Here is a 21,302-nt window from a genome sequence, read left to right as displayed (position 1 = left end):
TCTGAGGTCGGAGACTGGAAGCGATACGATGTAGTCGAATTACGTAAAACCCGATACTGCGCCAAGGAAGGGGCCAGAAGATAAAGCTCCCTTCTGCCGGTCGGTGTGTGGATGTCGTTAGGAAGTTGCTTTCTCAACTACTTTCACTGCCTTGCTGGCTTCCAGCAGAAAAGGGCATCCGGATAAGGGAGCGGAGGGGACCGAAGTCTCCGAGGAGGACGAGAAGGACTCATCCTCCCACCGGGCTCATCTTTATTGCCTTCAAGACATCGTTAAGTGATTACGACCTTCTGCTACTTCCATTTCGACAGAGAGCGAGTGAGCGAGAGAGAGAAAGAGAGAGAGTGAAGGAAATGTATGTAAAAAGCCCAAGTGGAAATCAAGTAAGGTGTACTTAATTTACTCTCTCCCTTTGGTGATGCCCCGCTCAGCCCCGAGGCCAGTGCCATTCGCACGTTCACCCTGTAGTAGGCCGCCCTCCGATATTGCTCTTGATCTGCTGCTGCCAGATGCTGCGAAACGATGAGCACATTTTTCCCATTAAGTCGTTTCATTTGACTTCCTGCTTCTTCTTCTTCTTCGGCTGCTTCGGCTGCTTCTGCTTCGGAGGATCTGTGGTGGCCTCGTAGGCCAGGATGGCACCTGGCTGATCGCCCCGCCACGCTGCACACTGTATGGATGTCACGAAATCCTCTTAACCATTATGGCTCATTCAGCTCAGACGCTCTCATCCGTTAGCTCGGGAGGGCGTTAGCTCAGCTTGGCATGTCAGCAGGCATGCTGCTGGGAGGAGATTTGATTTTTAATAGCAACTGGTGTGCGATGGTCCTGAGCCTCTTTCACTTGCATGTGAGTGAAAGAGAGAGAGTGGAACGTTAGTTCATAAAACAGGCCGAGTGTTATCGTTCCTTGCTGCAGCTTTTAGAGGCATAAAACTGTTTTATTTGATTCGTTAATACGACCCTAGCCGATTCATTATTCATGTCAGTTCAATACTTCCGGGCTGCTGTCTCCTCTGGAAGGTCCTGCTTGTTGGAGTGATGCAGCTCCGTAGCTCAACTTATTGACACTCTGGTCACATCAAATGAAATAAATAATGTAGGTACATGATATGATCGTTTGAGAAGAGGCTAGAGACTTTAACGAGAAGCGGCTCCAACACCTAGGATGCTTATTCCTCGAACAAGCACAATTCAAAAGCACTCCAGCTGTGAGCAGCCATTCCACGAGGCGTAATTAGTGTGAAAGCGGTTCCTGCTGCTGCTTCTATCACTCCAGACCACTTCTTCCGAATGTCATAAAATAGCCTCGAGCGAGGCGTGACTGCTATTTTTACGACTCCCGGGAACAACTTCTTTTCGATGGACGGAACGGAACGGACGATGCCTCCCAAAAGACGGACGAACATCCTTTTACGGGGCAATCGTTACGCAACGGCACAACATGAAAGCATCATTAAGCGCTGGCAGCCAGCAGCAACAACCCTTGGGGCGTATCGGGGTGGCATTACCACGAGCGATCATTACCATTCGTGTACAGAACCGGAATGATTTACTTTGCTAAACCACCATTTTTGGACAACCCCCCCTACCCCGCTTTCCGAGACCAAACAGCTTCCAAAAAAAAAACACGCGCCATCTTAACGAGGTAATTTACTAGCCCCAGCCCCTACACACAAAATGCAACTATTTCAAGCTGCTGTAACTGTAGTCGCCTTGAAGGCGGTGCTGGGACTTTGCTAGGAGGGCATTAAAATCACTTTCCAAACTGCACCAGAACAGAGCGTGAGAAGAGAGCGCACGTAGCGCACGTGCTTCTCGCAGTTCGCCGTCCGCGGTCGCTAGAGGAATCTTAACGCTCGGTCCCCAAAACCTCTTTAATGGCATAAAAGCTCATTATTTCACGATTCATAAATTTCTCCACCGCACCGTGGGCACCGGTGGCACTATGTTGTTTCGCGCGTGCGGGGGGATAAATGGTGAGGATGTTTATGCTTATGCGCCAGCAGCCCGGCACCGAGAGTGAGCTAATGTGTCGTTAACATTTTTGTCCCTCCCCGAGCGTCGTTTGAATGATGAATAGTTGCTGCCAGAGTAAATGTTAATGTGATACTTAGTGGCTCACGGGGGTCGCTAATGTGTCTGTAAGTCCTTCTTTGGGCGCTCGGGTGTTGATGAAGAACGTCGAGAGATGGGGGGGGGGGGGGGGGGGAGAGGGATTTAACCAGTAAATCCCAATGCATAGGTGTTCAATATCGCGTTGATAATGTGAAGTTATGCCGGTTGTGATCTGATAATGTGTTTCACACGTTGTTATCCGACATGGACTGCAATTTATACTCGCAACGACACGAACGTACGAACGAGTGGACGCTCGGATGGTTTATCTCGATTGTAACGAAACCTGGAATCTCGATCTCGATCAACATGAGCATGCGGTCCTCCTGTGCACGAAAACGAAATAATAAAAAACGGTCCAGCAACAATAAAACGCTTTACGCTCGGAACGCCCTTTTTTTTCGGTGGAGAGTAAACATCCTGGAAATTGCTTCACGTCTTCACGAACCCCTCCATCATGAAGGAAAATGTTGTCGCAGCAAACAGCAGCAGTAGCCCAAGGAGCAGTACACTTGACGGGGCCGGGGCCGGAGCCAGGGAGAAGCGAAACGGGCGGTGCACGTGCACTTACTTCGCGTTTTTGCGAACCGGACTGGACCGGGCTGGCCACCGGGCCGGCCGGTCTTGCGTTCCCAAAAAACCACGTTTCCGGTCACGTAACGGATCACGGTGCCGAGAACATTAGAGACGCAACACACTGTAGTCCAGCTTGCCCTGGCTCGCCTGGCACGTTTCTGGCCATTGCCATTGGAATGGTTTGGACGAAAACCATTCCAATCAGCAGCCCGTTGGACCTCCAAGTGTTCTTCGAACGCTCTGGACTATCGATTCCTTCTCGCGTTTAACGATGGCCAGTACTAGGATCTACGAAGTCCAGTAGCAGCAGCAGCAACAGCAGCAGCAGCACAGTTTCTCATTTTGTCATCGATCATTCCAACGGGAGGGAATCGGTCCCGGGACTGGCGAACCATTATGTCCTTCTCTGCACGCGCTCGAATGAAGAACACGTCGTCCATGTTGCGTCGTCGTCGTCGTCGTCGTAGTTGGTGGACAACGCGCCAGTCCAATGGCGTATTGGCTCATTTGGAATGCTCATCCTGCGCTCGGTCGCCGTTTCCGGTTCCGATTCAGGCAGCATCACAGACACACACTCACACACACCCCAGCACTCCAGTGAAGGGCAATTAAACGGAACGATTTATTACGTTTCCCAGTAATGTATTTTGCGCTCTCTCTCTCTCTCTCTCCTCTTTTGACCGCTCGACAGCGCGTGTGTGTGTGCCAAGGAACAAGGCAGCAAGACGTTCACGACCTCGACTTGGCGCACACGATCCTCTGCTGCAAAGTGTAATCAATTCCTCTGTATTGTATGGAATGTCGTGTTGCTGCTGTTGCTGCTGCTGCCGAAAGGGGCTGGCCAATCACGAGATGTTGCTGTTGCCAAGCTTGTCCGACCCGGTTGTAACGTGACCCTTTCTTGTACCGTTGATACCCTTGAACTTGTAATGAATGGATGGACAAGTTCTGCGGGAAAACGGAAAAGTTTTCCTTTCATTCGATTACAACGCACACAATTCCAATCATCATCCATGTTCCCGGGCGGAAAGAGGAGGGGGAGGGGTCGAAAAAAGTTCCAGACCCACCCCTTACATCCCCCCCCCCCCCCCCACCCTCATCTCCACTCACCATGGATCTAATATTATTCGGAATTCCATTTCATTGCGCACCGGAATGCCGCTATTTGAATCAAATCATTCAGCCCCGAGAAGCGAGGGGATTAATGTGTTCGTCTCAGTGACACAAGGCAAGCTAAGGCCGTCCCGTGACATACCAACCAGCCAGCCAGCCCGCCAGCCAGCCAACCATTAGAGTAAGCCTTGGTTTGACTTTTCGAAATGAAAATTGACACAAGCTCAGTCGTCGTGGTAAACCGACTACCGGCATCGTTGCTGTTGTTTGCGAGGTAGTCTTAGCAACCGGAGAGCCTGCAAGCATGGCACACTAGATCTCACAGCAGCTGCTGCCGGTCTTGCTGCTGTGGCCGTCGCCAGGGGCCTTCTGCTACCCGATAGCTCGCTAGACACACACACACACACACACACACACTCCAGGGGCCCTCGAGCCTTTGCTTTGCCCGTCATTTTGGTGTCACACTCAATTTAACAAATGTGTCGTATCCGTGTGACCTATCTGCGTGTGCGTGTGCGTGTGTGAGTCGCGGTTCTTGGCACAAACCAAACCAGGCTGGGACGTGGCGTGGCGTGGCGAGGCGAGACACTGCGACTGAGTGATTAATTTGCGCGCTTGTGGCGATTAAATTCTCCGCAGGCACAACAATCTGATTACATTAAATTTGACACCCCTTTAGCGCGTATCCGGAATGCCCGAATGAGGGCGTCTTGCTCTTCAACCCGTCCCCCCCTCTTCTCCTTCTTCCCCCTTAACCACAAACATGTGCCACAGTGAAACCGCGCACGCACGCAACGCCCTTTTGAGAGCTCATGGGATAGGGGCCCGGCCGGGCCTGGTGGTAGGGCGGCGGCCACATCACATGACGTACGTGCCCACCATCACCATTACCACCACCACCGCCACGAGTTGCGCCATGCGTGCGTGCGTGCGTGCGTGCCTGTGTGCGGACTAAGCAAATTGCTTCTAGATCCTTCCGGACGTGCCCAAACCGAGGAAGCCATTTTATGAGGCAACGTGGTTTTATGGCACGTTTACTGGTGCGTTAATGACAATTTCGCGGCCTCGCAGAAAGGAGGGTGAGAGACCTGAGATGAGTCATAAAGCACGGTCCCGACACAAATACCGCGAAACAAACACATTCTTCAACAAATGAGCGCAATGAGGTACGCGCGCGTTTTGTGAGGTTAAGTGGACGAACCAGTTGAGAACAAAGCTTCTCGAAGCGAAAGCTTCGCTCGGTCTTGGCGGTTGCATGATTTATGGAAACATGCTCGACATCCACGACCGCCTCATTTCATGCCGTGTGCAACTCATGTTCCATTTCCATTAAATTTTCTTTCCTATTTTCCCACGCACCATCCCGCACCCCCACGGGAGTGTGTCTGACAGTTTCAACAGGGTTTGTCTTGTGCGACGTTCTTTCAATTGTGTCAAGTGTGTCGTTTGCGCGGAACGGAACCATTGTAAAAAAAAGGAAACAAAGAAAGCAATTACCGCTCTGTAAGCAGAAAGAGGGAAGAAAAACCATTCACAATTCCTGCGTGTGTATGTGTGTGCTTATGTAACGCACTCTTGTTTTCCTTCCTTCATAAATTACTGCTACATTGAGTAGATCCGTGAGCACGACGCACGCAGGTGATATGCGAGCGGCCATGTTTCGTAAGCCTGGGAGAGCTGATCTGCCAAGATATTAATTCAAACAGAGTCGTAAAGTATTTCTACTCTTTCGGAGACACAAAGCACGTGAACCTCATCATCGTCCTCGTTGCCGTCGTCGTCGTCATCGTCCTCCGGAATGCAGAGCGGAGACATTTAATTATGGTCTCATAAAAACGGTTCATAATTTTCGTCCCAAAACACCGGATCCTCGGATGTCTCGGAGTGTCTGAGAGGACACTGATAAACATCCCTGCACAATGTTGATAGCACTGAGACTCCAGACCGAAGGAGCTCGCTAAATGTACTTTACTTTAATGGAATATGGTGCTTAAAGCATATTTTCTGATGAAGGTTCTTCGTTAAGCCAAGTAATTTTAACATTTTTTGAGTGCAAAAACTTCCGGCCAGTTACTCGGTATGTACTCTGATGTCTCTGTTGCCTGTGCACATCATCTTCGAACAAGACTTTCGAATGGCATGAATTTGGGATGATTATGATGGAAAATGAAATTCATTTCACCCCATCGAGCCTGTCAAGACCTCCTGTCACCGTTGAATGCATTCCAAGTGCTCCAATACCACACCGATGGCTGCATCAAGTGCAAGCAGTTCAACAAGCGAGAGAAAAGCCAACGGTATTTGCTGCTAAGAGGGCAGAAATGAAAACGATTTCCAACAAGCGACACTCGTTGATTGGGTCCATTTGGTTCCGATGATGCTGGTGGTGGTGCTGCTGCTGCTGCCGTTGCCCGGTAGTGTGACAGTGTCCTTTGGCCTGTCTCTAGCTCTTCTTCTTCTTTTTCTTCTTCTTCGCCGTACACAACAAGCTCCGTCACCGTGATCGCCCACCCCGAAAAACGATCAACCATTTTTCCTTCCATCCTTCAAAGCCCGCTGGCTCGCGTGATCCCCCGGCGAGTGACATGCAAATCCGAATCCGAAAATCCAATTTCATTCCAACCAAAACCCGCTCCGGTTCTGCCTCCACACTTTACCTGCTTGGACACACTCCGGAGTGATAGTGGCGGAAAAAGCGGACAAGAGAAGAGCGATTCCCTTTCTACCGGAACATCCAACCACCAAACCTGTGGCCCCAAGGGAGTACCTCGGTAAGCCACAATAAATCCCCGGACGACGCCCCCATCTCACCCGTCCTGTGATCGTTAACAGGGTGTGGTAGAGAAGAAGAAAGAGGAGGGGCTGGGAAGGGGCTGGGGCTTTGAAAAGAATTTCCTACATTCGAAATGGAAATCATGTTCTGCCCGGCAGCCCGAAGTCCCCTTTTATACCCGAATCGAATGCATGACGTTGGCAGAATTCTTATTTTCCCCTTTTTTTTCTCTCTGTCAACGACCACGACGACCACGGGGCGATGGTTTCTCTCGGACCTTCTCTCGGATTTGCTCTCGGAGTTGGAAAAATGGAAATTACGACGTTTGGAGAACCAAAGACCACGGACCACTGTCGCTGCACTGCCTGCAAGGTGAAACACTTTGATTGGGGTGCTTAAGTGTTCCGGGGCTTTGCGGAGCTTCTCCAACTTTCATCTTCAACGAATCACGTGGTACATCTTATGGTTTTTGGGTGCATTAAAGCATAAACATCTTCTACATGGAATACGTTCTCAATATGAATCAAGTCGAAGGAGCTATAAATCAGTTCCCTTCGTACAAGCTGCTGCTGCTACTGCTGCTGCTACAAGACAAAGCAAACGGTGCTGCCGCTTCATAAACAGTTACCTACCTGCTGTAGCTGTTCTCCCTAGAGGTAATTAAAATGCTGTATGGTTTATGTATGAGCGGTCAGTCGCTTGCTTGGAACACGGTAGCTACCGGTTTCGGCCACAGCAAACCAGAGTACCGGAGGTTGAAACAAAAGGGTTCGCTTACGCCAAACGGCACATCAATTCAATTACATTGTATTCGCTTTGAGCAGGAAACATGGAAAAGCTCTTACAACACACACCCTCCCACACACACACACACACACACGAGCACAGATTTTGCATAACCGGAGGTTCTTACAGCAAAGTAGCAACCGGAACCAGAACCGGAACCGGGCAGCGTGTTCGGTTCAAGATATCGAGTCCCAGCCGCACCGCACAAGCTGCTCTTTATCTCTCGAGGGAGTACGACACAAAAAGAAGGGAAAAGCAAGAAAAGCAACCTGCCTGACTGTCTGCCTGCCTGCCGGACATCCGTTTAGTATTCCGTTTAGTCCAACAGACGACGACGACGACGACGACGACGACGACGACGACGACTGCTGTTGGGTTTTCTCTTCCGGGGAGATCGCCAGCAACGCCCGAGTGGTTGGTTTGGTGATAAATGGTCAACGAATGGTCAGGCAACACGGGTCCCGATTGAATCCTAGGGAGTGATATCTCAACCATAACTGCTCCGCAGTTCGAGTCCGGACTGATGGCGAACACACCATTCCACGGGGGAGAGATTGAAACTTCCCGTTGTGTTCGCTTGCTCCAGCTGAAAACATACCACATATTTGCATTTCCCTGCCCCCGCAAAAATCGTTGGCCACCTAATCGTTCGGTGGTGGTGCTGCTGCTGCTACCGAAAATACCAACCGAGACCGAAAATCCCGAAAAACCTAATCCTCGGTATCGTAAGGAAGTGCATCACACACGAGCAGCAACAACAAAAGCTTCTCGCTTGCTAGCACGTAACCGATGGTCGACCTCAGCACCATAAACCGCACACACACACACACACACAATGCTCATGACCTCAGGATTCACACCCCAGCAACAGTAGGGAGGGATGTGCAACCCCCTCCCGACACCGAATGTTGGTGTTTTACATATGCTCACACTCTGGACGAGAGCTCTGTGTGTGTGTATTGGTCGTTGCAGTTAGTTTGTGGTCAGTTTAAGAGCACTTTTTTGCATTCTCCCTCTCACTCTTCCTCTGTCTGTCTGTCTGTCTGCGCCCTCCAAAAACTATTCCCACAGCTCCGTGGTACATTAGATCATGTGTTGACCATGTGAGGGTGCCCGGGGGTGGTTTAGCCCCCCCGGCGGGGTTTTTTTTTTATTTTATGGTCCCAAAAGCATAGCCACGACCACGGTACGACGGCAAACATATGAAACTTTTACACTGAATAATGTTGGCGAGCGAGGCCACCAGCCAGCCAGCCAGCTCGTGGATGCATGCATATGTCATCAGCCGTTGCTGGTGGCCGCCGTCAGAGGGGATGGGGCCGGTCCCGATGATTTATCGTATTTTTCGGACGAGCCTCACCACCTCCAAAATCCCCGCTCCAAACAAAAAAAAAATAAGATAGACCAGCGGCCACTTTTATAGTATGCTCCGCTTCGGTTCCCTTCCTTTTTATTCACGATTTTTATTTATGGCCACCAACCAGCGACGCCGAAAATCGATCAAAAAAGTTTTGTGGAATGTGGATGCGCGCATCATTTTATGATCCTGGCCGGGCTGGCTGGCTGGCTGGTTGAATGGCCGCGAAATGGCGGCTTTTTGGGAGCGGTGGCGAAAGCGATCGATTTTTCGAATCCGTTTTCTGTCACCGAAAAGCCTGGTTTTTTATTAGTTTCACAGACAACCGCGCACACACACACGCACACCCGCTCAGAAGTCTATTGATGATGCATCGCGTGAGAGGGCCACCAGCCCATGCGATCGCTCTAGCTATTACTTTCTTTCCTCGGAACCTATGGCGTCCTTTTCATCCGAATCTTTATATCCTTCCGTGCTCTCGTATGTGTGAGTGTGTGTGTTTGTTGGTGATTCTCTTCTCTTTTTATGGAGACCCTCTCCTTTCACCGGGCATATTTCCGTTGGTTCCGCTTAAATGGCTATAAAACAGACATTTCCCTAGCATAATAGAGGCTCAACTCCCGCGGGCGTATGGGAACGTCGTGTAATGTCATCGCGCGCAATTAGTGCTGTCCAGGTCAGGCTCGCGACCATGTTTTAATTTTTGTCCACCACAAGATTTATGGTCTCCAACATGTTTGGTGGACGGAGCAGCATAAACGACTACGAACGAGACCAATTTCATTCATATATATCCTGGTGCAATCCCCAGAGTGGCCCTCGATTCCTGCAAAACAAAAACCACGAGAAAGGTGATCATGAAATCAGGAGAGCTTGACGTGTGCGTGTGAAGGTCACCAAAATGAAAACAAATCCCTCCTCTCCACTCAAACTCCCGGGAGCCAAACAACCGAACTCCACGAACCGTTTTCCATTTTTCTTCCCTTCCGTTTTCCTAGCGGTCAATCTCGGCAATACAGACCAGGGCAATTTGTGTGTGTATGGGTGTGTGTGAACGGTCGAGGTCACCGACGATATTCGGTCAGTTCTTTTTTTTTCTTTTTCATTTTTACTGCCTCACCGTCAAAAACAACAACAACAACAACAACAACAGCTGAATGGCCAAATTGTTCGCTGGTTGTTTTGGCAAACTGTCAACGGAAAGTACTTCAACCGGGTCCGTACGTAACCCACGGTTCCTGGTGACAGCATAGTACGTCAACCGAACCGAACACCGGTCGGTGGTGGTGCTCTGTGTATGATGCCGTAAAGCATGAGCACGGTGAGCATTGAAACCCCCCTTCACACACACGTACACACACACACACACACCCAGACGGCACTTCGAAACCACTGGTTCCCCTGGTCATGGCAGCTTTCGGAACCATGTTTAGTTCCACCGGTCCTACTTTCCACCAAATGTTGTCGGTGAATTGGAAGAATAGTTTTTTCTCTCCCTCTGTCCGGTCCGGGAGAGTGAAAGAGAGCGGAGAGAGTGGGCAGCATAAAAAAAGCTCGTCTAGCATATACACACACACACACACACACACACACACACACACTGTGGCAAGCCAGGGCAACTCGATCTGTGGTGGCGTTTAAGCTTCGTACAGCTTGTTCGCCTCGGTGCTGCTCCCCCCACCAGTGCCACGATGTTGCCCTTTGTTTAATGCATGCGAGTGACATAAATTATGCTCGAGAATGGCAACCAAACCAAGGGAGACCAAGGAAGAGAGGAGAAACGCACGAAAGGGGTGGACGTAAACTTTCTCCACCTTCGTTTTTTGCAGCCACACCAACCGTTCCGAAGTCCGTGTTCCGAATTTGGCATTCGTGAGTGGCCCAAAACCAGTAGTACCGTCTATGTCTATGGGTACGGATTGGTCTTCCGGGTATACCGTTCACCTGAAGGGTACTGATGGAACGGAACGAGCTTAAAAAGTAGCCTTGCGGACTCCTACTACTAGGACAAAGCACCATCCATTGCGAATGCTACTCGAAACCCGTGCGCTCCGACGAGTAGCAATCGTTTCAGTTCCAATAAATCTCAAGCTTCCAATTGAGGCAACGCAGCGGAATACTAAACAGTGGCAAGCTGTCCGTCGGCTGCCACCACCACTGCACCCTCCTCCGCCTCTTGGTACCCGTTTGAGCATTTTGATTAATTAGTAAAGGATCCAAGATTCAATTATGAGCCTGCCTTTCAAATCCTTCACACCCATTAATTTGTCAACATCCGTTTTACCGGCAACCCTTACTCGCCACTTTACACCACCCTTCCGCCTGTCACGAGCTGCGGGGCTAATCAAATCTTTAATTGCTTTCCATCAACAAGTTCCTGCTGGCCGCTTGACGCGATGCCGTACGACGACGACGATGACGATGACGATGGCGACGACCTGCACGCCATCAATCGTTGGTGCCGTGCGAACAAGTTGTCAACACTTTCACACCACGCTAGAGCGGCAAGGACGATTTGACTTTCGTTTCCGTTCCACTCCCGGTTCCGCTGGTTGCGCGCAGCGCAGCGATCGGTGGTTCGCGTGAGTTGCTTTAATTGAATTTAACAGTTTGATTCCGGCAGTGTGCTGGTAGTAGTGATCCATCATTTCATTTCCTGCCATTCAACTTTGAACCAAGCTTGAACCATCAAATTTCCTCAGGAGAGGTAGAGAGCGAGAGAGAGAGAGAGAGAGAGAGAGAGAGAGAGAGAGAGAGAGAGAGAGAGAGAGAGAAATGCTTTTTCTATTTAGTAAGGTATTTTATGCTTCGAACCGGGGCGTCCATAAACCATAGCACGGCACATCCGCACCGCACCGCATCCGTAAATTGAGAATAATTACGACCGAACAAATGGCTCCCCATGCGACGTTTTATTTCCTTAATTTGCTCCCAGTCGTCGTCGTACCGTTGGCTTCTTCTGGGTCTGGGGTCTACTACACTAGACCAACATCGTGCCATCCTCAGCGGAACGAATGCAATTTTCTTCCATAATTTCCCACCGGAGAAAGGGCACTGTATGAAGTGTGCCCGGTGGTGCCATGATACTGCGCAACCATTCGTAGCCGTAGGGCAGCGAAAAGGATACCTCTCCCCCCACCCCCAGACTAGAGCTTACGGGCCGAGGTTCTAACGGCAGCAAATTATAGCTTATTAGGCGTTAATTACATTCGGATTCGCACCGACCACGAAATGAGGCAGAAGGTTAACACCAACAGCAGGATCGCAGCATCGATCGAAGTGGTAGCAAACCCACCAGAAAGGTCTTTCAATTGATTGTTTAACACATTTTCGGAAAGGGGATGGGGCGCACCCTCGTTCCCCTCGTTTTGTGCAATAAAATAGCATTTTCACTTTCCCCACTAGCAGGCATGGAACACCGGGGTAGATGAGGTAAATTAACCACTCATTAGGAGTGGTAGGATCACCACAAGAACCTCCTCGGACACACCGGTTAATTATTTTTTCGTATTTTTTTCCATGAGCTACCAGGCGCCTCCATCATTTCGGGGTCGGGTAGCTAATTTGCACCCTTGCATGAGAAAGCTTGCTTTTCGTTTATGCTGAATGTAAATACTAATGAGCAATTTAGGTGCTACAATACGGCGTGTGGCATGCGGCGGTCAATTCACGCACCGATGCACACACCACCAATGGCGGTCCGAGAAAAGCGGAGGCACAATCAATACAGCAGCGCGGCAGGGGGCATCGGGTGCCACCACTTTGTAGATGTGATGATGAGGGCATAATGTACACCGTAATCATCAATCACCGTGACTTTGTTCATCTTTATCCCATTAGGCCGGGGTGTCCGTTGGTTACGTCTATTATTTGGTGTGCGTAGGCACGCACAATCGCACGCAGCGCAACGATACCATACCATCAAAGCTAAACAGATCCATTTCCCTCACGCCGGTACCACCGTTCAGTGACAGCGTTCCGTAATTCCGCCATTCCGCTGCTCATTGCAGAACCTGTTTCCTGCCTCGTTCGCTTCGTTACCTTTTGCTGCGAGGCCATCGAGCCATGGAGAGCATGGAGCACGAAAGGTACGGAATCCGCTTTCTCAGACACAGCCGGGATGGCTCGCTGGCTGGCTGTTGGTCGGGATGATAATTTCGAAACAATGGCCCCCCCTCGCACACGCTGACGACGACGACGACGACGACACTGGTTGGCATTGCCGGGGAGAAATTTATCCCGCTCCGGCGACATAAATACAAAACGCAGGAAGACGGATGCAAGACGAGTGACGAGCGACGAGCGCCTCACAACGATACGAAAAGCGAGATGCCAGACGACGTCACCAACGACGACGACGACAATGACGACGACGATGATGATGACCTCGGATGGTGGGACAAAGTTTTTGGGGTAAGTTGGAAGGTGCAGGCAAGAGGCACGATGCGCTTGGACGCACGCACTGGAGCTTCGTTCGGTTCGCTGCTGTTGACATTTTGACATCCGGAAAAGTGTGTCTCTTCCTCACTCTCGCTCTCTCTCTCTCTCTCACTCTGCTATTGCCACTCGTCTTCTTGCGTTGCGTTGTTTCACTTTGTCAAGCCGATTGTCTCGAGGTCTCTGTGGCCGATAAGTTGGACGCATCAGGCTGGCATCAGGCTGGCTTCAGGCATTCCGGTAAAGCGCTGTCGTCCGTGTCCGTGTTGGTGTCCATGGGCCGGAGATACACTGTGGTGATGCGCCGGTTACCGGTTGGTGAACGCCTAATTAAATTCGAACGGTGTCACCATCTTGCATCTTGTTTACTCTCTCTCTCTCTCTCTAAGCTCCAGTGGTCGTCGCCGTGTTTGCTGAGCCAACCAAACGATGGTGACAATGTGGCAGAAGCAATAGAACTGGGACAATACTAGCAGCGCAAACACGCAACTGCAGCTGCTTTCGTGTCTAATTAGCGGTGATGGTGTGATGAACGGTGAGGTTAGATGTTTCTTCAATGAGCTTTAGTGCATATTAAACAACAGTGTTCAATGGTATCATCGACAGCCAGAATGTCCTGTATTAATCATAGAATGAAAAAAAAATAGAATGAGAAATAAAACAATTAAATAGTTCTAATGAAAAATATTCTCAAAAACAGAACAGTACGGCATATGATTTAATGTCTTTCCGTAGCACTTATGCTTCATATGCAATACAAACTATATGTTCATACTTCATTAAATATTCAAATAACTTTTTCATTTGATAGCAACGGCCTCGTTTGCTTCGATGTCACTTCTGTTGTTTTGTGTTCGTGTCGGTGTTTTTCACTGCAATTCAATATTCATCGATGCCACTTACACCAACGAATTGACCCCCTTCTGTGCCGCTATATTCAAACACAGCTGATTGATTCCACTTCACTCGCGCACACAGCACATTGATTAGTTATGAATTGCGTTGCATTTGCTGCCACGTTGTGCCATGTAATGCAAAATTCGATTAAATCCCCTCGTTATAATTACAACGCTCACAAACAGAGCAACCGTTCCGTTCCGTTCACGCAAAACCGCAGTCAACTCGTGGCTCGGGGAGTTCGTGCAATGAAATGGCCGCTGCACGATGGCCGATGATTAAATTAAACACCGTGGCGGACTACAAATCAAACACCTCACCTCAAAGCAATAGGCAATTTTCCACCGAATTTCCGTCACAAAACTAACGACTACCGCCGCCGTCCGTTCTGCGTCCGGTCGATTCGAATTTGTGGCAATACATTTTCATACATTTCCAATCGAGCTCGAAATGAGTGCAGCGATTCCAGACGAACCAGAAAGAGGGAGCGAGTGAGTCCGCCGGGAGCCCCGGGCGACACAAAATCGACATGAATATTCAATTCCGACCGAATTTTCACACCCATTCAATGCTTCGTCGAACTTGATTCGGAGTCCAACTCCTCATCCCCGCCTTCTTACGCTTTTTCGTTTGATTTTTCCTTTTTCCTTTAATCCTAAGGTAAGGGAAGGCGACAGGATGCTCCCCTTTCCGGTACACCCGCCTTCCAGTTTCTGGCGATCCCTCAAACAAACAACCAACCTTTTCCTTCCTTCCAGTCTGCAAGTGGGGGGGGAGGTACCGGGGCAGCGAACGGAAGTGCGCCCTAAAATCCCGACTCTCTCTTTTTCTCTCTATCTCTCTGTCTCTCTCTCTCTCTGTCTCTCTCTCTCTCTCTCTCGGTGAAAACGAAATTTTGTGACAAATCGAATTTGTCCATTGAATATGCAGCCGGAAATGGGGAGCAAATGAAATGAAACTGTGTAAATTCCTGCCATGCAGTGGCACTGGGGAGAACAGCAATTCAATTATTCCGCATTGTGGTTGGCTGGCTGGCTGGCCTTCTGGTTCCACCATCGATACGGTGTGCGGATTCCTGAGCATTCCGCATTCCCCCGTTTCTCCGTATGCAGCAAGCAGCAAGAGGAAGCACAACAATAACATTGGCTAGCGGGTGTTCTGGTAAAGGATTTAATACGAAATTCGCCTACCTACAGGCCCATGGTGCATTGGTTGTGCTCGATGCAAAGCAAAACAAAACTCATTAACATCCATCAATAGAGCTCCTAGAATGGCTTCACGGCACAAAGGATGTGGAAATATGTTGTATAATACAGGAATTTTCACATTACCTTTTTGGGATAAAAGAGATTGAAATGTTGGAGTTGATAACACTGCATGAACTGCACAACTGATCCGTAATACAAGAGCTTTTCAATTAATCAAAAGTTGATGATAACCTGCGAGTGGATTACAGCCAATTCATCGCTATTCATGTGCAAGTTTGCTCGTAAATTAGGAGGCTTGATGCTTTTAATCAAACACCGATAAGCGCATTATTGCAATCGCATTCAACGTGTTTCCGGAACTGATTTTCAGTTTGCTTTCTGAAGCAAATTAAAATGTAATTTAATGGTACTCATGCTCACCGAACAGTGGATCATGCTACGAATGTTGTGCTACAGAATATAATCCTTTCATTAAAACAAACTTATCGCCATCAGTTGTGTGTGTGTGTGTGTGTTTTTTGACGCTTTCTACTGATTGAGACGTGGATATCAAAAGCCGGACCAATCCATCACCGATAAAAAGAGAAAAAAAAACTGTTTTAAGTTCCCACAAACAAGCATACATCATCATTCAACCTCCCTCCCGGAAGGTCCAAGGGGTTGTGGGACCCCTACCCCCCCTCCCCCTCCCTCGGTTCATAATGTCCTCTCCACACAGCACACTGTGAAACCGAGAGCAAGTGAGCGTGAGTGAGGTTATGTTCACCAGGCACCCTTTTAATTTCTTTGTTGACTATACACGCACACACACACACACACTTCCAGGTCACAGTTCGAGTTGGCCTTGTAAATACCGGGGGTCGGACGGTTGCTGTGCTGTGAGTGATCGCCACTCCACGTCAGCACCCTTCCCGGTCACTGTCATTGGGTCAGCAGCATTCATCAAACAATACCGAGCCAATCACATCCATGACGCCATGCTGAAGGCTTCCAGCGAAGAGCGTCATTGCATTGACGGTCGCCTGCTTTGACCACAGCTCATCGCTTCCAACAAGTGAGCCGCACCCTCATCCCTCACTCGGCAAACGCGCGTTCGCAAACACAAATAGTAGAGAAAGAACAAAGGACGACTCCCCCAACTCAAACTCATACATCACAAAAGGGTCGTCCCCTTGCTTTTCCTTCTTCGATTTGAATGCCATAAAAAGCTCGTTCGAAGCATCACTTCCGGTCTAGCGTGTGTGTGTGTGTGTGTGTGTTCGTGTATGTTCGTGTGTGATATTGTGATAAACATGTATTTGCACCCTCTTTCACGCTCTCGTTCTCGGTTCTCACTCACACTATCCCTATCGTATCGTATCTATCACATTTATCTCGATTCTCGGCATCCATTTCCAACCTCGGCCTCATGGAGCGGAAAGAACATAGAACGGTCCGGATGGGAATATTTACAAATATCAGATGGCAATGAATCCCGAGCTGGGCAAATATCCAGCTGCTCCTGCTCCTCCTCCTCCTTCCTTTCTGTTTCCGCAGAATGATGAAGTAGGTCAATTAAAAAGGCGCTCGAAGGCAAATTAATGTCGGTGTGATTTGCAGAATCAACAGAACAGACAAAAAAAAAAGCCCCCCAAGCTGGTGCGCGCCCTCCATGTGTGCTGGCGCTGGCTCACACTGGTGCAAACCATTGCAGTGCAAAACTGAAACTGTGCTAGTGGCACATTGTTGATGCCGAGGGGAGAAAGGGCTTGAAACAAATATTGATCCAAAAGGGAGCATAGCAAAAGAGAGCACACAGACACACACACAGAGCAATGGAACCCTCCGTGTGGCGTCGGTCAAACTACGGCAACGGAAACAGTGGGAGGGATACAGTTTATGTCCCCAAAAAGGGACATCCCGGGGATCCCTTTCGGATAGTCAGCGGGTATTATGGTGCTTTTGTTTTTTGGCTCCAACATTTATTTATTTTCCAAAGTCATTTGCACGCAGTCAAAGTACAGTCCAGCAGACAGAACGCTATAGACACAACGGATGCTAACAGGCATTCACAGGGTGGCTTCAAGGCCTGCAGGCAGATCACAGATGAAAGGACCCATTTGGGCGTTCATAATGCGCTTCCTCGTCCCCGTGTTTCGGTAGCGGGAAGCGAAAAGCGCAATCGGAAAAAAGGAATTTCGATATTTCTCCTCCACGGTCTCCCGCCCCCCCACTGGTATTATCTGTGGTGTGGCACTTTTGGGCCTTAAAAGGAATATGGTCGTTCATGTCCTGATGCCAGGACTGGCCATGCCATGCAATCTTTTGTTCCTAAAGCCCCTGCTCGGTGGGCCCATCTTATCCACGAGGATTTCTTTGTTCCACTTCCTGCCCATCCAGCGCCATCGCGTAATGTATAGGAAATCGAGATAGAAAAGAGGAAAAATCTCTCTCTCTCTCCCTCTTTGGTGGCCGTTGATCGAAGTAAGCGTTCAATGCCGGTGGGGCGGAGAGACGATAGAGAAGAAAAACAGAAAAGAAGACAGCAAAACACAAGATGGCACGATGATGATTATGTTCCTTTCTGATTGTGCGAAGATGTGTCGCGCCGCCCAGTTACCGATGGCGTTGGCGATGGACAACTGCTTGAAATCATATCGGATGATGGCATTTTTTCCACTTGTCCCGTCTTGTCCCGGGAACAACTGTTGTCTGGGTAGCCCACAAACACAACAACCGACAGAAGGGCGAAGAAAGATTGCTTCGAAAGTCTTTTGTTTCGTCGCACCATTGTCCGGCTGCCTTTTTTTTGTGATGCCTTTGGTCTGCCTTGAGACACTTGAATGTGACGCAAAGGAAGCGCTTACCACACTTCTCTCTCTCTCTCTCTCTTTCACGTTCACTCTCGCAGCGCTTAAGGTTTCCAATTCCTAACACTAAATGGTATCGAGTGAATCGGACGGTGGTGGTGAACGTTATAGCAATGTTTGTGTTGAGCATCATTCAAACCAAAAATTCAATCATCATCCTTACAAGCATCACGAACGCTATCATCTACCACGTGTAGCTTCGAAGTAAATGGCACAAAATGGGGGCACCATCACTAACAGTATGTTTAACATTGTTCACTTACAAGCCCATGTAACTACATCGTGCAAGATTACATCTACCTCGAAGCGGGCTACCTAGCCGACAACCAGCAGCTGCTGTTGCTGCTGCTGCTGCTGCTGCTGCTATTGTGCTGTGGTTCGAAACCAGTTTCCCGAAGTCATTGAGCCCAAACTTTTGCTCCAGACCGAGGGTGGCGAGCGTAGTTACATGTATTCCGGCATTCTGGGCCAACAATTACACGCTGGGCCGCCCGTAAGGAGTTCACTTACCAAGTGAGCAAGTATCCCGATGCTTTCGAGGCATAAAAGGGCATGGACCGGACCACCAAGCCTTCCCGTGGCTGCGTAGATAAGCGCAACACGTTACGTTCAGGCGAAAAACTTTATGCTAACCGACTGGTTTCAGCGGATGGTTAAATAGAGAGTAAGAGTGTTGAGGTTCGAAACAGTTTCCAACATTCCGTCGGCTGTTCTGCCTCATCCAAAGTGTTGTTACGCTTCGCTGTACATCATGTTCGTCCCTGTCTGGCCAGAAGCAACTATTAACAAGGAATCGTCGGGGATTTTTGGGATGGTGCGGTACAAATAAACATAAGAAAAAGCATGCACCGCAGCGCTTGAAAGTGAATGCTTATCGCAGCGAACCACACCACGTTTAAAGGTGTGTTAAATTCCACTCATAAATCAGAAAAGAGGTTGCTTCGGTAAGTGTGAATTGTGGTTCACAATAAAAAAAGAAAGGCAGCATCTCCGGCCACTTGCGCTGAGCCAAGCAATCGCAAAACGTAGAATCTGGAAAGCGTGATTCTACAGAAAAACACCTCTCGTCGAACGAATTTTTCATCCTCAAATACAGTGCATCCATTGCGCAGCTCCTTTTCGGTTGTCAGCGACTTCTTGGATGGCCTCGGTTGCCGGTTTCCGGTTTCCGGTTTCTTCGAATTTCCACAAACACCTTTCGTGCGACACAACATCAACCGGGTGGTGGATGGGGAGCACGTGTTGTTACGATGAAAGGTAGAATTCATTTATGGAATCATTTCTCAAAACAGAGAAAAAGGTTGTTGTTGTTGTTGGTTGTGGGATCTTGTATTCACTTCAGTTCCCTCGCTCAGCATCCCCAGGCATTTGTTTTTGGGGGGCAAAAAGCACGCGAAGAGAATTTTTAAGAAGACCCCGAACCCTTTTTAATCCCCTTGGAAGATCGAGTACTCAGTATTCATAGCAGCAGCCGCGGCGCGCCTTTTCCTCTTTGTCCTAATTTGCTTCTTTGTCCCCGCCGGGCCTCCTGCCTCGCCTTTCACGCCGGTACCCGATTTCGCAGTTTCACTCCCTAATAAATCCTCCGGGAGTCCGGGTACAACAATGTGTATAGCCAAGGAACAGCCTAACAGCGTAGGCGCAGGGTTCTTAGCAACAATTTACAAACATTCGTATCATTTGAAGTGGAAAATGTGCCCCTCGTTCCCTGTGCCTCCTGGTTGTGTTGTGTTTCCTTTTCGTCCGTCATTATTGTAACGTGTAAACCCTTCCGGCCGATGACGGCCGATGGGTCCTCTTGCCAGGCGATGCAGAACGACTTCGCTCGAAAGGAACCCCGCAGGCCTTGGGCAAATTGTCATCCTCAAGAGCAGGGAGTTTTTGGGCGCTTTTGGAGTGCCCTTACTGTCCTTCGCCTTCTGCTGTGCTACCATCTCCTTCCAAAAAAAAAACACCTCGATATCAGACAATACGCAACCCAGCAACCGACCGAGCGAAGCCGACGCAAAGCACACGGAAATACTTCCGGCCAGTTGTGGTGGTGGTGGTGGATTTGCATTTCACCCCTTTTCTGGTAAAGTCTGTGGCCAACCCAAGGGGCAGTAAAACCCGGTAGGTAGGGGAAGGAAGGTGCGGTGCAAAGGCCACATCCGGGTACCATTATTCATGGCACTTATGCTCATCGGGACCGCAATCCTCTGCGCCTTCTGTCGAGTGCCACACCCACTTCACGTCGCTCGCCACCAGTTTTCTTTCTTTACCCAAACTTGTGTAATGTCCGTTTTCCGACGGAGTCCAGGACGGATCCAAGTGTGCCATTACGGGAGGCATTCCATTCCATGTCGCTCCTTCCTACGGTCCTGCTCGCATCCCACATGCAAGTGTTGGCAAAGATCAATAGAAAGCATCGTACTCGATCTTCTCGAGCAAAGCGCCAAAATGGCATGCTGATGCCAGGAATGAGAACAAATTTGATGTATCCCCCCCGCCCTCCCCTTTTGCCTCTCTATTTCCTCCTCGTCGTTTCGGTTCCAACTTTAGCTGGCGGTTGTTTCATGAGAATTCCATGCGCCCGGCCATGTGCAACATCGGACGGTCCTCAGCCTCAAATCTCGTCGCACTTCGTACTCTTAAGTGCCGTAATGTAATTTTATCCACAGCTTTCGACATTGCAAGCAGCGCTCTAATTGGCAAACCGGGATTCTGTTACATTCTGCTACGACAGCAAGAGATACAGGGAGAGAGAGAGGCAGCAGCAGCAACAGCAGCGTGGTTTTTGGGGTTTTAGAAAGTGTTATGACACTCGTTATGGTGGCTGAGTTGATGCTTTGCTGGCACATCCGATGGTTAGTGACGAGGACATGCGATCATCGTGCACGTTAGTGAGCATTGTAATGCTTCTATTAAATTGGACAACGATAAAGACTTTCAACTCCAATCTTAATGCTTTGAAGTTAGTGACTTAACCAACCAAACGTTGCTAGAACGTTGCTAAAGAAAATGATTTGAAATATTATTTAAATTTCAAGTTCCTTCCAACGATTGTTAGCAAACAAAACTTTTCTATAATAAACCAATCTGCGATACTCCCCGACCCGAAAAGGCCGCTACAGCATCATCGTCATCGGCGGTCGGTGACTAGCAACGTTCGTTTAATGAACAGCCAAACATTCAAACTTGGCTGCGGCT

The sequence above is a fragment of the Anopheles darlingi genome, chromosome 3, assembly GCF_943734745.1.
Source record: "Anopheles darlingi chromosome 3, idAnoDarlMG_H_01, whole genome shotgun sequence".
Taxonomy (NCBI): Eukaryota; Metazoa; Arthropoda; class Insecta; order Diptera; family Culicidae; genus Anopheles; species Anopheles darlingi.
Note: the sequence above shows the minus strand (reverse complement) of the source record.